Source organism: Lagopus muta, chromosome 14 (assembly GCF_023343835.1).
Source record: "Lagopus muta isolate bLagMut1 chromosome 14, bLagMut1 primary, whole genome shotgun sequence".
NCBI classification, from domain to species: Eukaryota; Metazoa; Chordata; class Aves; order Galliformes; family Phasianidae; genus Lagopus; species Lagopus muta.
Window position 1 is genome coordinate 5,315,502 of NC_064446.1, and position 18,659 is coordinate 5,334,160.

General features: G+C 36.9%; 1 protein-coding gene across 5 annotated transcripts in view; it reads right to left on the reverse strand.

The window, feature by feature from the left end:
• Nucleotides 1–18,659, reverse strand: part of TENM2 (teneurin transmembrane protein 2) — a 1,003,091-nt gene that overhangs the window by 714,652 nt on the left and 269,780 nt on the right. For all 5 annotated transcript variants that reach the window (XM_048960706.1, XM_048960707.1, XM_048960710.1 and 2 more), the window contains exon 4: nt 11,764–11,838. The gene's annotated coding sequence lies outside the window, so the exon portion shown is untranslated. The remainder of the gene's footprint in view (nt 1–11,763; nt 11,839–18,659) is intronic.

An 18,659-nucleotide genomic window follows, 5' to 3' on the forward strand; every position in this document is an offset into this window, starting at 1 on the left:
CAGCAAGAAGTGATAGAAAACATGGAATGAAATACTTGCGGTAGCAAGGAAGAAACAGGATAAGTAAGTTATTCATCAGTGACTGCATTTATAGGATTCTGTTTACTCAATGCACCCAGACTGGAACATAAAATGATTAACAGCCAATGGAGTAGGGAATATTTTAAAACATCTATCAGTGCACAAAGTAAGCTGAAGTCCATATGAAAAGAAATACCAAACTTACTGGTGTTTCAAGTGAGACAAGGTTAAATTATTATGTTAAATTAAATTTGAAAGGCATGATAAATTTATGATTTGTTGTCCAGCTGCTGACATTTTTGCTTTTCTCCTGACTCCTGGAGAGACTAGAAGGCTTAGCCTCAAAGAAGAGAAGGAGGACAGGAATCAAATTCCTGCTGATGAGATGTATAAGTAAAACCATTCAACCTGCTGCATCTCATGGTTCTGATCTTAGCCTTTACATCAGCACAGACCATCGACAATAAAGAGAAGATAGGAAACAGAAAAATCATACAGGTATGTAACAAAGCAGTTTTCTAGAGAAACTAACAACTCCTCATTAATATTAAAGAGCAAAGTTCAGTCACCCTATAGCTCATTTGCATCACCAGTTACCCTGTGTAGTCCTTTGTATCAATGCAAAGTTAATCTTAAATAATTGAATCATCTTTTTCCTTTGGTCGTGTTTTATACTTGCTTTGCATCGAGGCACGACTGAACAGTCATAGAGGATAACAGTCAAGACACCGGTCTCTCCCTGCAAAGAGGTCTGGTAGTTTAAAATAACAGTTTAATTTGAATTGTAATAAGGTTAAGAGTGGGATTCTGAACAGTTCACGATAAGCAACTCCATGGGTCATTACAGCTGTAATCATTTGAACTTGAGTTCAGGGTGATTTTATTCTAATGATTCAAATCTCATTTTTCTTCAGCATCTAAATGCTTCTTCAAGCCAAAGCACTGCTCTCAAATATACTTCTAACATCAGTGTTGAGGCTCTGAAACATTACCTCAAGATAACTGCATACAAGTCATGTGGAAGCCTTGATGCATTCCTTTTTGAGCAAATCTACTTAACAAATAATCAAAGAACAATATGAATAGACACAAGCAGAACTATCACAGAATTTGAAAGACTACTGTTCTTCCATCTTCTGCTACTGACATGACTGCTAAATTTTAGTTGTAACCACAGATAAAGTTTGATTCTTGACCTGACGCTTCTTTCCTTTACACATCCAAAGAACAACAACAAAAATCTTGCTCTACACTTTGTATTTTTTCGGTCAGTCTTTGGAATGATAATACCCACAGAATGCAAGATCAGATGCCATCAAAAATTTCATAAAAACTAGTAGTTCTTATGCAAGTATTGCAACTGAAGCTGGAAGCTCATTTATTTATTTATTTATTTTTCCCCTAATTGGTACATCCTAAACTGGAAGGGCTACTTAGGGCAAGCTGTGTTTCAGGCACTGACCCCATCTCAAATGCTAGCAATCCTTGTTAATCACTCTGAGTGCATTGCTGATTTGTTTACTAGCAAAAGTGCCACTTGTCAAACTGCTTGCATTACTGCTGTTTACAAGCTACAGATGTAAATCGTGATATAACCACAGCAAGATGACAGCATAAGAATGTCCAAGCTCCTCTGAGAAGACAAGATGACAGAATTGAACAGACCTGCTCAACTGTTAATTCACTGACATTGAGTACTGTTTGCCAGTTTTTTTTCAGTTTTAAATAAAATATGCATCGACGATCACTATATATAATTTATGGATATTGTGTGGAAAACACACCCCACATCAGAGAAGGCCACAGAATAAACATTATCAAATAAAGGATAAAGTATGAAGGCACAGGAGATGAATTTCCTCCTGTCCAATGACTCAATCCAGGCTATCATGCTCTTTGGCAGAGTTAGAAGGCACTGTTACAATTTCTCTTCTGCTCTTCTTCATGAAGGAAAAACAAAACAAGGCAACTTCCTTTAACTGCATACAGATCGGCCAATTTTACAGCCAGCCTGCCTGTAGTTCATCTAAGCTTGCTTGTAGTAACCTGACATTTAAGAGGTCTGATAGAAATAAAATGTACTGATGGTATTAAGGTGACCACGTTTTCTGCTACAGGCAGGCTGGCTTGTTAACTACTTCAAACAAACAAACAAACAAACACACAAAACAACAAAAAACAACCACAATAGGTTTTAACATTAATAACAGAAAGGCTATATTATTATTATTATTATTATTTTTAAAGTAGTTTCATATGCTTCCTGCGGGGTTGTACCTCAATGCCCAGTGACTTAGGCTTTGGTGCAGTGGCAGCAGGGCAGTAATAGGCTGAAGGAAACAAGGTAACCATTTCACTGATCTGAAATCTAACTGAAACACTGTTCAAAAATATCAATTATGTTCAATTTTGCCTGTTTTCTCAGATAGAATTCAATACATTCTCATTTTCACAGGTATGAAATTTCATCCACTGCTAACTTTGCAAGGATGAGATGTTTAAAAGAACTAGAAAGGAACAGTCAGACTTGAGAATTCACCACATTAAGCACAATAGGATCAAGACAAACCTAAAACACAGTGTGCGTTAAACAGGTTTTTGTTGTTTTTGTCTTTTCATTTTCTTTTAATTATTACTGAATGTCTTTAAGTACTCAGCAATTTCACATGGATGTCAGAGATCTGCTTTCTTCCATGTGTGCACAAAGCACAAGATGCTGTGGCATGTGGGCTGTATTAGGATCTATAAAGATTTTTTGCACATTCTCACAGGACACACAGACAGAGAACATGCAGTAGAGCCAAATAGTGCAGCGGGTTATCTTCTGCTTAAGATAAACACCAAGACCACTAATGTAACATCAGACACGCAGTAAATGATGGTGTCTGGAGGTTCAGATATTCACTACTGTAATTGCCTGTCCCACACCAGTTAAAAGTCAAATAGCAGTACCACTTCTCTCAGCTTCCTGGTATTGTTAAGATCATTAACAAAATTACTGAGATAAACATTTGAATCAGGAAAGGATATCAAAAGAATACATCATTTCACCAATGCATGATTTTCAGTAGCTATGGAGAGCCACTGTGTTCTTTCTCATATGAAGTTGGACTTCCCTTCTCCCCTCCTTCCTTTTTGGCATTTGTAATCTAAAACATTTCTTCCACATAGAGTCATATTTTGTAAATAATGTTATTAAAGCCCATAATCCATCCTTCGTTTCTAGCTGCACCAATTTCCATGAAATAGGTATTTGGGCTACTGACTGCTGCACTGAAACGAAGCCATGCACAGGCACAGCACTGGGGCGGGGAGTGCAGCAGTCAGGGCGCGCAGCAGGCAGGGCAGCACCTCGGTTCTGCTTTTGTCACATAGGTGACTTCACATCTGCAATTTGGGCAAAATGATCAAGAAATTAAGCGTAGAAGTAAGGCTTCTTCCATTTTCTTTCTTTATGTACCACGGAGTGTTTGGCAGAGCACCTTCTGAGATATACCTCGAAATTTCTCTGAGCTATTGGGAAGTAATTTCCTCAGCCTAATCTCCTCCGCAGGACTGCGAAAACTGTAGGATAAAAGGAGAACTGTGGCGATTTACCTACTAATTAGTTGCTCTTATTAAGAAGAGCAAGATAATTGATTTTAGGATGCACTACCCCTTATTAAGGCCTAATTAAACTGTATATCAAAGACTAATTAAATGGCATTATTCCATCTCACTGATGAGTTTTGATGCTTGGTGAATAGATTTGGGTGGAAGATGAACACACTGCTATAGATTTCTGACCCACACAGATAACTATAAAACAAGAAGCTGAGCAAAGGGAATTTTGGATTATCTAAACTTAACACATTTATTGGTATTCCTTCACACTGATAGCTTGAAGTGAAAAAACAAAAACATGTGAACACCTGCTGAGCATTGCAGGGTAGAGAAAAGACAAGAAGAAAGAAAAAGAAAAGAGAAAAGGCTCTCTGTATAAACTGTTTATTTAAACACTTAGGTAATCTCATAGAATGAAGAAATGCATTTGTGGAAAAGATGCACATTTTCATAACATATTTCTCTGACTGTTCTGAAGAACCGTGTAGCTACAACAGCTCACGGGACCACAAGTAATTGATGCCATTTATTTGTTCCATTTTTCAAAAGCATTAAAAAAAAAAATACTAAGAGATGATGTATCCCTCTACCTCAATAATTACTTGAATTCATGATTATTCAGTTATCTTTTGGTGTTCTAGGTTAGCATAGGGACAAGATTATCTGCTTTCAGCCCTTCTGTTAGAGGATAGGTTAAAAAACAAACAAACAATCAAACAAAAAGATGATGTTGTGTTTCTGAGCAAAGGAGAGGCAGGGATGGAATTTATCAGTAAATTCTGAGGTTTTTGATCCTTTACTCTTCTTTTAAATCAACTCATCTGTTCCAGAATAATTCCTTTAATAATCCAGTGGTTGGTTTAATAAAAAACTACTTACAGTAAATTTGTGCGTGCAAAGTAAATCAACTCAAAGCTCTAATACCATCAATCTACCTTCTAAATGAAATGTTTTGTCCTCTAGACAGAACTGCACTGACAACACAAACTCATTGTTCTATTTAATCTGTTAAGGTCATGGCCTCATAGATTACAAGGAGCCACCTCTGAAAGCCCCTGTGCCCTGCAATGCAACATCCTTTGGAGAAATCACAAAGACCCTCACAAAGAAAAGCGAGGACATCACTACAACTTTGTGGTGTTTTCCCTCGTTTCTATAGTTTCTCTCATCAACAGGATAATTTGCATACAGCAGCATTAGTCATGCATCAGTTTCTCACTTTTTCATCTCTTCCTGCCCATGGTATAACTATTTAGCAGCGATGATCTATAGCTTTCAGACACCTAAATTCAACATCACCCTGTAGTGTCTGGGGTATCAACCTGAAACTGAAGCATTCTGTATTACCTGAAGGATATTACAACATGAAATATTCTTTTATCGATGCAAATAGAAATAGCAGTATTGCAAAGGGAACAGTTTTTTTTATTTCACCATCAGTAGAAACCATGCTTATAAATAGATAAGTCAGCAAAGAACGTGTAAACAGTCTTTAAGGAACACAGAACATGACAAACTTTGCAGTTAAACAATGTATAGGAGATTTTAGAATAAGGAATTATAAAATAGGAGTTTACTTTGTTTAGTACAGAGTGATTACATTTTTTTTTTAAACATATGAAGGAAATTATGTCCGAATTATTCAATGTCATATAAGAGAAAGAAACAAAATGCAAATAATCTCAAACATTATACAAATATATCATGTCTTCCCTTCGATAACTCCCATACTCTCTTTGAGTACCAGAAAACTACAATTATGTTGAGACATACATGTCCATGTACTTCCGTACCTATGCACACCCACGTGTGCAAATGTACGCTAACATGCAAAAATATCCACAGCTGCTATGTAAACAAGCTTCTTTTTTTTTTTTTTTTTTGCCTTGTAGTCAGTCTCACTAAATAGGTACATACCAAAACGCTAGGTGTACTCTAGACAGAATGCACACATTGCACAGTCACTAATTCCACATGATAAGCAATAAGTGCTGCTCTAACACCTTGCCTCAATATTTCATTTTCCCTATCCACCCTTTTCCTCCTACGCTGGCATTTCATTAAAAGTTAGCAAGTCATCTTCAGAGAAAGTCACTGCACAATTCTGGTGGGTTTTTTTTTTGTTGTTTTTTGGTTTTTGGTTTTTTTTGTGTGTTTTTTGTTGTTGTTGTTGCACTTTGCTCTTACAAGATTTCTTCTGGCAATTCTGTTTAACGCCTTGAGAGATTACAGTGCTATTACAGGGCTTTCATGTGCTACTTCAGTCCTCTTCTCTTTACACTTAAACCAGAGACTAGTATTAAGCAAATGCAAGCTTTGATCTATCCACAGAGTTCCTGTGCTACTGACACAAAAAGATACCTCACTATTGCAAAAGCACACCTTATAGGGAGAAAAGTAAACAGTACGGAGTATCCAAATAAATGTGATAAGCAGTAGCTGTTAAGGCAATGTTTAATTCAACTCTCACTGCAGACTTTGGGATAGGTGTCAGAAAGAGTCTATGAGAGTTGCTCCAAAAGTAATGCCTCCTATTTTATTGAGTTGGTCCTCAGTGTCGGAGGGGGATGTTGGTGGGATGGTGGAGGAGGTTAAACCTTCCACCATTACACTGAGATGCCACGGGACAGATGGGAGCAGAGGGGCAGTTTGATATTGAAGTGTGTAGGAAGCAAAGCTGTGGAACTGAACTGCTTCTTGCAGAAAACATAGCACCCAATGGCATTCATCAATGCTTGTTGAACATTTAGAAATGCCCAACAGCAGATGCGAGCACAGCGAGGCGGTGTTTTTCAGCAGTGGTAACAGTGATGTAAAAGACAAGCCACGTTCTAGATGGCTATGCAGATTTTTAAGAGTGCAGCATGCAGGCTCTGGTTCATCAGTGGCACAAGTGCATGGTGACTACTGGTGGTGACTGTGTTTAAAAAATGGTGTTTTGCAGCTGACAGTTTATTCCAGTGTCTGATGTAGTTTCCACAGAAAAAAGTTGGAGGCATTACTTTCAGAGCAACCCATGCATTTCTTACTAAGTCCACTTAAGAACCAGTAATAACTACTATCTGCAGCTATGCTGGAAGTCCCTCTTCCCATTTTATTAAATACATTGACAGACTGATGGATTTGACACTGAATACAGGAGAGAAAACTATTTAATTCAGATTTTCATTATTCTTATCCAACGAAAAAATGAATCAAATGGGGAAGTAATAAGATTTATTGCTGTCTACTTAGCAACAGGAATATAAGTTGTCTAAATTAAAAGTTTGTGTCTCCAAAAGGAAAGATATCTGACAGTACTTAATAGCTAAGTTTCAGCAATTATTAAATAGCACAAAGAAATCATCTATTACTAAATAAAGAACTGATACAACTTGCTAATCAGCAAATCCAGTCAAAGCACTGATTTTGTAATCCAAAACCAGAGATTTAAATATAATTCATGAACTTCTCCAAAATGAGAGGTTTCTACTCTGGCTGCAAGTTGCACTGCGTAGAAAGCAAGCAGCAACTGAACATAATAGAGCTCGACACTTAATTCAGGGCTCTTGCCCTCCATGCTAGAGATCAATCTTCTCTTCTATAGCCCCTCTATCCTCAATGGGAAACCTGCTTTCATTTATTTTACAGATGTCTGCATGATTTCAACATTTGTCTACTTTTCATATCAAAGTCCAAGGAATGAGGCAAACAGTGCACATAAATGAAAGATCTATTTTGTTTCCCCACTTTAAAAAAAGAAAAAAAAAACAATAAAAAAAAAAAAAAACAAATCAGAGAGGACTGGGAATTGATTGCATTTGAACATGTCCCTTATCTCCAGTATCTAGTATATCAGTTTCAGAATATATTGTGAAATTGTAGCATAGAGAAGGCTTGAAAATAAAACTAAAATAAATATCTGTGAAATAGATGGTGCTGATCACTTGTTTGCACTACTTTATCTTTTGTAAGGTTTTATAAACAAGCATATTTGGACAAAGATTGAATCATGTTGGCAAAAAACATCTTGACATGCAGTATTTTTTAGTTTGTCAAGGACCTTACAGAGATTTCTTGAAGATCATAATAGCAAAGTGTGTCTAGAAAATGAGCTGAAGGTCTTTCATACAACAGTTTTGTGCATTATAACTTTCTCCAGGAATTCAAACATTTGTTTGATGTATTCAGCACAATACTGCAAGTGAGGTTACAAAGGTCATGAAGTATCACTCTACATATTCCAATCATTACCACCAAAAAAAAATCACATTCAGTACATATGAGAATGTCAAGGCTCATCACAATCCTGAAAGAAAAAATGCAAAATTGAATCTAACTTTCTCTACAACACTACACAAATAGCTCAGGATTCATAGTGTTTTCCTATTTGTCATGTATAAGTAAGGAATGGAATTTACTCAGTGACCCCAAATTTCACATAAATAACACCATGATTATTTCAGTAGTGCAACAGTCCATGTAAGCATTCAGGAAATTAATCCACTAGCTGACAAATTCTACACAAGCAAGTATTCAGGAAGGCCAGCAATTTCTATGTGCTAATAAGTTAGCTATAATTAGTAATAGAAGCCTTAAAATAACTGCAGCCCCCTGAGTCAGCATTCATATCTTCTGTATTCTGGAAACGATAGGATCATTCTTCCAGTTTTACTAAATTGGCAATTAAAAGCTGATTTAGGATCAAAGACAACTTCAAGGTTATAAATATTTCTAGCTGGCTGTGAAGTACCCTCATGAAAATTTCTTGAAAGAGAGTGCCTACTCCAACTGCAGTAAGCTTGCAGGAGCCAAAGAGAAATAATTAAAAACAAAAAATTGTCAGAAGTAAACATGAATAGAAGGTTTGTGTGTAAGGGGGTGGTTGTGGAACACAAAGACCTTTTAAAACAAAATATGCTTCACTAGAGAAACTAAGTGCAGTTAGTTGAAGATTTCTATAGAACAAAATTAACTGGTATAGTTGATGTATCTGGAATATAAGAAAGCAAATCTGAGCACTGCTATTGAGCAAATAATAACGGCCAGTGGGAAGTCAGTGTTATTCCAGTAATTCATTACTCTCTCTATCCAGTGTTTTCACAGGACCCAGCCATTACAACAGCATCGCTTTTTCTTGGTAACTGGCAAAATCTTGGTTTATAACCCCCCCCAAGTACTGAGATCAATGTCTGCATTCAAATTTGCTTTTCTTCTCTTGTGCAATCATTTCCAAAACAATACATCTCCAGATTTTAAAATAAGCCCGCTAATACATAAAGCATTTTGAAGCCTTCTTTTATTTGTCATATGAGGCAGCAAAATAAGACAGAAGCAATAGAAATCTTTTGTTAAAAAGGGGTAAAGAAACTGCCTACTCAGCCTCTTCCTCAACTGGTTATGGTTGCTTGTGGCCCTAAATAAACTGGGATCAAACCTAAGGCATCAGTTCCACAACACATTTAGAGATATAAAAGATGCAAACAATTCCAATGCCAAAGACTGCTTTGCAACCCTGAGCTCTTCAATCATGTGAGTCTCACGAACGAGGCAGAGAACATAGCTTCAAATTGCTTAATTTTTTCATAAGCATAACTGTGATGTCGTAGGAAACTGCCAACATGACCAGTCACAGAATCATAGAACCATAGAATCACAAGAAACGACCTATGGAAACGACCTATAAGATCATCTAGTCCAACCATCTTCTCATTACCACTGCTACCACAAGCACTAAACCAGGTCTCACAGCTCCTCATCCAGATGCCTCTTGAACGCTGCCAGGGACGGCAACTCCTCCAGCTCCCTGAGCAGCCATTGCAGTGCCTGACCACTCTCTGAGAGAAAAGGTTTTTCCTCATGTCTCAATGCAGAAAGTCAAAACTCAACCCTACAAAAACAGCCACAACCAAACTGAGGAGCACAATGCCCACCAACAAACCAACCTGCGCAACACTGTTATAAACTCTAACCCAGTGGTTTGGGTCATATTCTATGAACTGCATTTATTTCCTTTTAAGAAGGCTGTTGGTTAAAATTTATCACTGGAACTATTTATTCCAAATGGTTGTCCTCACAAGCAGCCTTACTGATTAATTGAAGAAACTAATATAATTAATCCAACTTAAAGCATGACCTATGATAGAAAATGTCACATTTCAAATGTTTTTTCTCCCCTAGTTATCAGTGATGAATAATTAATGTATGCACAACACATGAATTCATAGCTGAAAAGTGCACTTGAATATCTGAAGCCTGCTTAGAGACTGATGACCTTTCAGGTGTCGCTGCCAAAAAAAAAAAAAGGAAAGATCAGATCCAATAACTTGCTCATGTGCTATGGTGTATTGGTATTGTATATGGTGTATTACTGTAACAAATTCCAGAGTCTTTGGGACCAGAGAAGCTAAAAGAGGATCAGATGAAGATGGTAACAACAACAAAGTCAGGTGACGTAAGTACACTAATGAATGGAAAGCTGTAGTTGTCCTCTATGTTTCTCCAGGTTTCTGAATGTATTTTTTCCCTTCACAAATGGATTAATTTGTCTTAAAGTTAAGTAAACTTCTTAAGTTGACTCCCAGTAAGTTTTCCAGAACAATCACTGTCTCAAAGTTATCAGTCCTTTAACTCCATGTCTTGCCTGTCTGTACCAAATACATGCTGAGGGTTCTCAGATGGCTGTTTCACACATCCTGCACATGTAAGAAATGCTGTAACCTTCAGAACTTGTCACCCAAAATCCAAGCAAAAGGTGAAATTATGCATGCAGCATTTTTAAGTGCTACCACATTAAATCTCAAAACTCAGAAAAAGGTCTTGAAATACATCTGACTTGAAAGTAAAATGTGAAGCCATCAACGAAGCCCCATGCCACAAGTTTAACATGTGCCATATAACATATATATATATATATATATATATATATATATATATATATATATATATATTTTTTTTTTTTTTTCCTTTCTGCAAAAATGATCACTGCCATAGACACACCACTGAACATCAAAGGGGAAAAGTACCAGGGCAACACACAGGATCAGAATAAAACCCTTGCCATTAATTCCCTATATCAGTGAACGAAAAAATAGTGACACACAGGCAGCAATTTACCATCTTTCTATACCTCCGCCTAAACAATAATAGTAATCAAAAGGAGCACTGAAGACGTAATCATGCATCATGTCTTTCATTTTCAACAAGGAGTCAAAGGACTGTGAATAACATACCTGTTTTTATTTACCCAAATCATTTTGTTACTACTCCTAATTTTATTCCTAATAAAAGAGAACCAACAGCAGAAGCAATATAACAGATGCTGTCTATTCTGCAGAGCACAAAGCCATCACTACAGCTCAGAAAATCAATAGATTATAAGGACCATAACATCATCAAGAATGTCCTCTCTAGAAAAAGATATTTAAGCAGGGTATTTTTATGTTTCAATATATATACTCGTACCTTATATTCACAGTAAAAAAACTTGCAAGTGTGTATATGTGTGCGCACACATACAGGCATATGCTGTATATTAAATATGTGCTTAGACGCATATACATGCATCATCACAGACACGACCCACAGAATTTTAACAGAAAATGCACAAGAGAATCCATGAAGAACCATAAGTAACCATTACAACAAAAAAGTTCTGGAAGTCACACGGACAACAAGCAGACTGTACCGCATCCGGACGGAGTGTTATTGCAGAGCTAAAATGAACAAGTTTTTTAGCACGCCAATACGCACAATGGACATAAAAAATATTCTTAATATAAAAGTAAATGGTTGAGTAGGTGTTGAAGAAAAAAATAAAAGAAAAAGAATAACTAAAAGCACTAGTCAGCAGGACTGCTCAGAAAGGACAGAAAAATTCAAGCAAGATACTGAAACCAGAAAAAAAGGAAAAGATAACAAGCAGAGATTTGAAACTGTAGAATTTGAACAGCATAGGAAGTGGAATTATGATTTTAAAAAATGAACAAAAAGTAACAGGAACAGAGGCTTCCATAGATATTTACCAGCAAGACTGGCAAAGATTGCTGCTGGTACTGAGAAATAACGCAGGCTATAGAATTCACGAGTTCCTTTAATGAGCAAGAAACATTTTTCAGAAATTTTGTTTATAATGCGCGTGCTGACATTTGTAACTATTACCTTAGAGGAGGCTTTCAGCAGGGGATAAACTCCAGAAACACTTCACAGAGGGGTGTTTGGATTTCTCTGTTGAGTCTGAAAAACAGAAAATCACCAGTTAAAGCCATCAGCTTATGACACCGAGGCAGCACTGGCAAAAGTGATAGAAAATACCCTTGTAAGAAATCTGCCCACTGAACAGAGTATGTGCTAAGGAGAAAGGTGGATTAGCAGGTTTATCTCAGAAGTGACAGATTTCTGCAATTCAAAAGTGCCATGCTGGAGTGTGTGATGGAGCGACTCACACGAACAAGAGCAACCCACAGTTCACCAACAGCCAACAGTTTTGATTTGATCTAAAGGCTGTTGTAAAATCCTAAGATTAACCCCAAACATATAGTTTTCCCCTTTGAATTTCATGAAGATTTATTTCAGGGAGATTAAACAACACTGGAAATGTATCCAAATAACTACACAAAGACAAGTTAGAAAAGAAGTGTAACACATGCACCCTTTAAGCTTCCTTTCACACACCCTCACCCATCCAGCGAACAAAACGCAGACACAGGGAGCAATAAACTCTGTTTTATATGCAGCTGGAAGGCATAACTTCCTTTTCATTTATCATTTAAAGATAGAACTTCAGTAAGTCACTGCCCTGCAAAGACTGGGACTCTACACAATCGTGGCATAATTAAGCACTGAAGTATTGCAAATATTGTTTATAATAAAACAGAAAATGATTTTCAGTATTGAACTTGTTCTTATTCTACTATTCTATTCTATTCTACTATTCTTATTTTATTATGGGGTCAGATTTAATATAGTCAGTGAAATAAAGAAAAGAAAGGCTTCCAAAAATTCATCACAACAGACTTCTGAGGCAGATTGGAACTTATTTCATTAACTAGCTTTGGTCCCTACCATTCTATTTAGCTATCTAGTCTGCAATCTGCATCCCATCGCTCTATGAACCAATAGCCAAGTTTCATGTTTGCAAACTTGCCAGAGCACAAGGAAGGAGGAGGGAAAGCGGAAAAGAGGACAGTGCAGCTTAATGGACAAATCACACATCCATAATGACTGTACTGATTTCAAGTCAGCATCAGTGCTCTGCTTCTTGCAACATCAGCCGCAACATTAGGATCACCACGGATGACAGACATGCTGCAGGCTAAATTCAAGGCATATGCAGAGATCCTGCATGGTTACAGATGCTTCAATATATCATGTCTGTTCTGGCAGGGGATATTAGCGCTACTGAGATAAGGGTACAGTACTGCTGCTTGAAAATACCTGTATCCTGCCTGCTGGGCTGTGATAAACAGTTATGTGTTCCACACATTGGGTATCAGTATTAAAAGTATGCATACAGATGCTTAAATCCAGAAACAAAATACTGGTAAGTCTGAAAGTTTGATCAAGCTCAGAGTCTGCTGGTATTAGAAGCAATTCTCTATACATGAACTTGTACTACTTAACTTCTATCTGACTGTTGATCTCAAATACTCAACTCAAATATTACTGGTTCAGGTTGTGATTAGAAGATACGATAAAAATATGAAAAGAGTGAGCAAAAAGCAAACATTGAAAGCAGAAGAACGGATCCAAGGGAAGGCTGTAAGAATACAGATACTCTGACAATAGGGCCAACAAATACTCCGAAAATATGAATGTTTGTAGTCATCATATAGCATCAAAATGACAACACCAATTTTAAGAAATGTTTTCATTTCTAATGCACAACAAAGAATTCTTGTCTCCTATAAAGACTTCCTAAGGAGAGGACGATAATCAACAACTGCTTCAGACTTGAAAAACAAACCAAATAAATAGACGGCAGTCAGAATATGTCCATGACTAGAGAGGCTTATGAAACCTTACCATGCTGTATATTTCACTCATTTCCACAATAAATTATTGTTTTTCTTCCTCCTTCCTAAGTATTTACTCAGTTACGGTCTGAATAAGCACCATCTCTAAACTTCCTGAGCATCTTTCTCTTCCTTTTCAAAGGATAGCATCTTATTTAGAAGCACTTTGCCTAAAGAGAATCAGATCTATCTGCACAGGCAAAACCACAGAGTACAGAAGTGTTAGGATTTGTTTGAGATGCAGAAGGAACAACTGAAGTTCCTGTAATGAGTAAAGGTTCCAGATTTTCTATTCCCCAAGAATTTGGAGTCAGAGTTCAAAGTCAAAAGAATTTGGAATTCTCATCTTTTAAGAATGATGTGAATAAGATCTCAAAGGGCTCACAGTAATGGTGAGTTGCTTCTGCTACTTCACTCTGAAGTAGCAGAACTGCTTAATTAAAATAAATTTGGAAGAACGCTTTCTACAGAATAACCTCCACAAACAGAAAGGGTAAGGTAACGTAAAATTGTTTTCTTTCCTACAGTATATCTTAATATTAACATAACCGTAAACACTTAAGACAGCATTCCTCTCTCACCTCCGTTACGAACCTCTTAAAGCTGAGTTATGAACAATATTAAACATTAATGCCTCATACTCTAATAATTATTGTCTTATTAGAGCATTTACCCAATATGGCATGTTAGATGGTTTCTGTTCGTAACAAAGATCAGTTTCCATTTACCAGAAGAATTAAAAAAAAAAAACAAAACAACACACAACATCAACAAAATAAAAAAAAAGCAAACACTGTCAATATTTCCATCAACAGCATTTTCATAAATTAATAAAAAATTAATGAAACAGACAAAATGTAGTAATCTGGTTAAATATTAATTTTATACTTTCTAATTTTTCTAAAAGCCTGTCTGCTGAACTTTGAGCACTATTTACTGACAACACCAGACTCCTTCCAGCCCCCTGTTGGAGCAGCTTCCTGCACTCACAAAGAGGCAAAGCAATGCCTGTTGGAGACCACCTTCAGTCAGCAACTACAAAAAGCTAAAACACAGTACTGGTATTTCCAGCATCTCTTCGTCAGCCCCAGTACTTTCACCTCACAGACAGCTAAATAGCTGTTGTCTTGGCAAACAGTTTCTCAGCTGGCAAGCAAAGTGCTCATCAGAGAATTATGCCACACAGATGGGATAAAAACAGCTTCCTAAAGGACGTGTGGAAAATCATCAACCCCCAACACCTGTCCAATGGAATTTTGAAATTTAAGGTGCTCTGCTGAGTAGTTCATTTCAATACAGCAATAGCAACAAAGTAAAAGCACAGATTTTAAGTTCAGTTGCACTAAGCCAAGCAAGGCACATTTTTGCATGTATTGCAAGGCATGTATTTCACATACCCCACTATTACTCTTTTTATTTTGATATTTATATCCAGTGAACACCAGAAGTACAAAGATAAATTTATATTTCAAATATACTCAACTTTCAATCCAACTCTTTCAATTTAAGGCCACCTATGAGAGTTAAATTTATCTCTTCTAGCCTTACTTTCTTTGCTGTTCTAAAACAATTCAAGTTTGTAAAGGGAGATTGTATTTTCTTCAATTTTTGTCCAATATTACAGAACATGCACGTAGAAGCATACATCTTCAACTCAGTAGAAGAAAGTCATGGCTGTGTATGAACATACAAGCAAGGAGCAGAAACACTGTGAAGCCTTCCTGAAACCCAGCTAACTCACAATTCTGAATATAAATGTATGCTTTTAGGTCCTTAAAATGAAATCTGAAAATCTGATTTTTTTTGTGTGTGTTTTTTGATTTGGTCATTTAAATTGTGTGTGAGACAAATGAACAAACAAAAAAACCACCAGCTATATATATTATATATATATAATATATATTAAATATATTCCAATATGGAATCTTGTTGTACAGCTCTCTAGATCTTTCTGCATTCTGTGGGCTACTTAGCTAGTGCTGCACTAGTTTAAAACTCCTTGATGCTATCTCAGAGTAAGCAGTGGGGAGCACAGGATTGCCAAGATTGCCAAGTGTCATTTTTACTTCCTCTACTCAACTGAACAAGTTTTACTTCAAATAGCAGTTTCTCCTTAAGACAGAATATTCTCACTGAGGGTTGCTAAAGCATTAGCCAATGTTGGAGTCTGACAATTAGCAAAGTGAGACCCTTCCACTTACTAAATGGGAGGATTTTCTGTGTGGACTTTCAGACAGGTCTGAGCAATCACTGCTAATGCACCCTTTAATTACGTTTTCTCTAGTACCTGTTTTTGTGTTTGCTTGTAATCAACCTGTGCCCAGCATCATTTCAGCAGTTGCCTTAAAGTACATGCTGTAATCCTCCTCATTCAGTTCAAGTATTTCTGACATCATTACTCACAAAACCTGTAAAATTTCACAGAAGAAGACCTTCCTTGTTCCCCAACACTGTCTATATTCACAAGCCTCATCATAAACAATATGGAGTTGCACCTGCCTATTACATCTGACTGGAGGGGGGAGGGAAAAATTACACAAGAATTTGATAATTTCAGCAAGAAATGTCTATGTCATTTGATTGGAAAATACTGTCATTACACTAAACAACAGCTTGAGAACCCACGTTCTCTTCTTTCTTCATTGAGCTTCCCTGTAACTGAGTGCAGCCAGGAACTCATCTAGTACAGCTGAAGTCAGCAAGATGATGATCTAGGATACCCAACATGTTAGCTCACTGACAAATTCCATAGAGAGTACAATGGATTCAGACACTCAGTGCTACTGCTGACTTCAGTTTCTCAGTGCACCACCAAGAAATACAAGCTTTATTTTCCAAAGAGTATAACGTTCTTAGCAAAGACTCAAACCATTTTACAATTAGCTATAGCTACAACCAAAGTACATCACGTCTGGGGCAATTCATTAGTGCTTGCACTCTTGTCTGTTCAGGGAAAAGTTGCAAAAGAAGGTTTGAAAAAGATAATAATCTGTCTGACCACAAATGAGTTTCCCATCAAAGCAACTCCTAACGAGATTTCATTAACAAGCTCAGCCCTCAGCTATAGTTAGACTACCAATACCTCTATGTACATTCGTCAAGAGAGAAATGGTGCAGTGGTCTGAGCAAAGAGCCTGCAAACACAGGTCTGTGCATTCTAATTCCATCTGTCACCAACCGTCTTGGCGATCTTGAGCTAGACACAAAGTGTTTCGCTTCAATTCCTTCATTTGTATAATGGCAATGATATCTAACTCAGAGGGATGCTGTGAGGATTAATTAGTTAATGTTGGTAAGTGCTTTGAAGATGAAAAGTGCTACAGAAGAGATAATCAGTTTTAGTGTCTCTAAAAGCTTTTACCATGTCTGCAGAATTATTTTGGAGTATCACATGAATATTATCTGAGACAATCTGTCATTTACCACATACACCCAGAAAAGAAAATGAGGTAAAAAAAAAAAAAAAAACAAAAACCCACACAGGTAGACAAATGCTTCACAGTGTTAAAGCATATATCTTGTTCTAATATCTGTAGGGAGGTTTTAAGAAAGATCACAGTGCATGTAATGGTCTTTTCTGAGCCCTCGAGTCCACATCAAGTTTGCTGCTTTGAATGCTGGCTTCACCCAAGAACACCACGTCAATTGCCACCAGTTAGAAGATGGAGACAGGCAGAGGCCGGGAATGGAGCCAGGACTCAGGCTCTAATGGTGCAAAGTGTAGATTTGCCTGGCACAGACACCTGAACACTGCCACCTCTCTCTACAGGAAATACACACTAAATGGCTTTGTTGTCTTAACTCTTCTTCCTTCCTAATTTGAAATGCTGAAGTCAGAGTGATTTTCAGTATTCTTCTACACGTGTTTGGATGCTCCGTCTTTTCCTCTGTATATATATTACAGAGGACTGGGAAATAAAATCCCAATCTCTGAAAAAATGTCTTATAGGGAAAATAAATATTTCACTTTTCGCAGATTTACTTTTGTTTGCCTGGAGTCTTAAACATATACATCCCTGCTGCACTGCCTCCCTTAATTTATGTTTTTTTCCCAGTAATCAAAATGGAAGTTTTATACAAAAGAGTCTGGACAGCTTTACACTGTCCACTTATGCTTTGCTAAATCAGCCAGCATATGCCAGCATAAGTGGTTGGAAAACTCACAATTACCAGCTTCCAAAATAACGCCTGTACATCAACTCCAACTTATTCAGTTGTTTTCAAATCCCAAACAATGTGAGTCATGTTCTTCTCTTTCAGTTTGAAGTAGAACATTTTTCATTAACAATTTGAAGGACAGAGCATTAGGAGAATGTCATCCTACACATATACAACCACTTCTTAGCTTTTATGCTTTTCTGACACATTTTTGAATATACTTCTTTTTCAAATGACCATCAGGGAAAAGAAAAAAAAAAAAAAAGGAAAGCAAAAGGATTAATTCTGAAAGAGGCTCTCTACAAAGAAAGTGACATGACTCCAGCACAAAAAAGCTGCTACGCTGCAAATATAGTAAAGTATATACCTGTATTTTATTACAAATTAAATGCAACTATGACTGGTGCTAGCTACTGTCAAAACAGAGCATCTCATTTCCAAAACAATCAAAGTGCAAAAATTTTTTGAAGCAATGTCCAGCAGAAATCTTAGTGATTATCTATAATTATATTGCCATTAAAATATTATCAGACAAATCACATTTATCTTTACTCTACAAAATATTTTTCCTCTTGCTTAAAATTACTGCATTTTCCTCTCAGCTCTTCTGTCTTACGTGAAATGCCAACATTGGTGGGGCTGAAGGAGAGAAAAAGCAAGCATTTCAGCTTGCTCTCCTTAGGGTTTTTTTTTCTCCACAATTATTTACGGCTACTCCCTGCTCCTAGAGATTCCACCCACCAATCTCCTACCACGTTGAACACTGAGACACTACGCTTCTGTTCTGCAAAGGGAGATGGGATGCCTTCATACTCAAATGTATTCTTTCACAGAAGAAAACACATCTCAACATTCGCAGAAAAAGTTATACATCTAGAAGGGAAA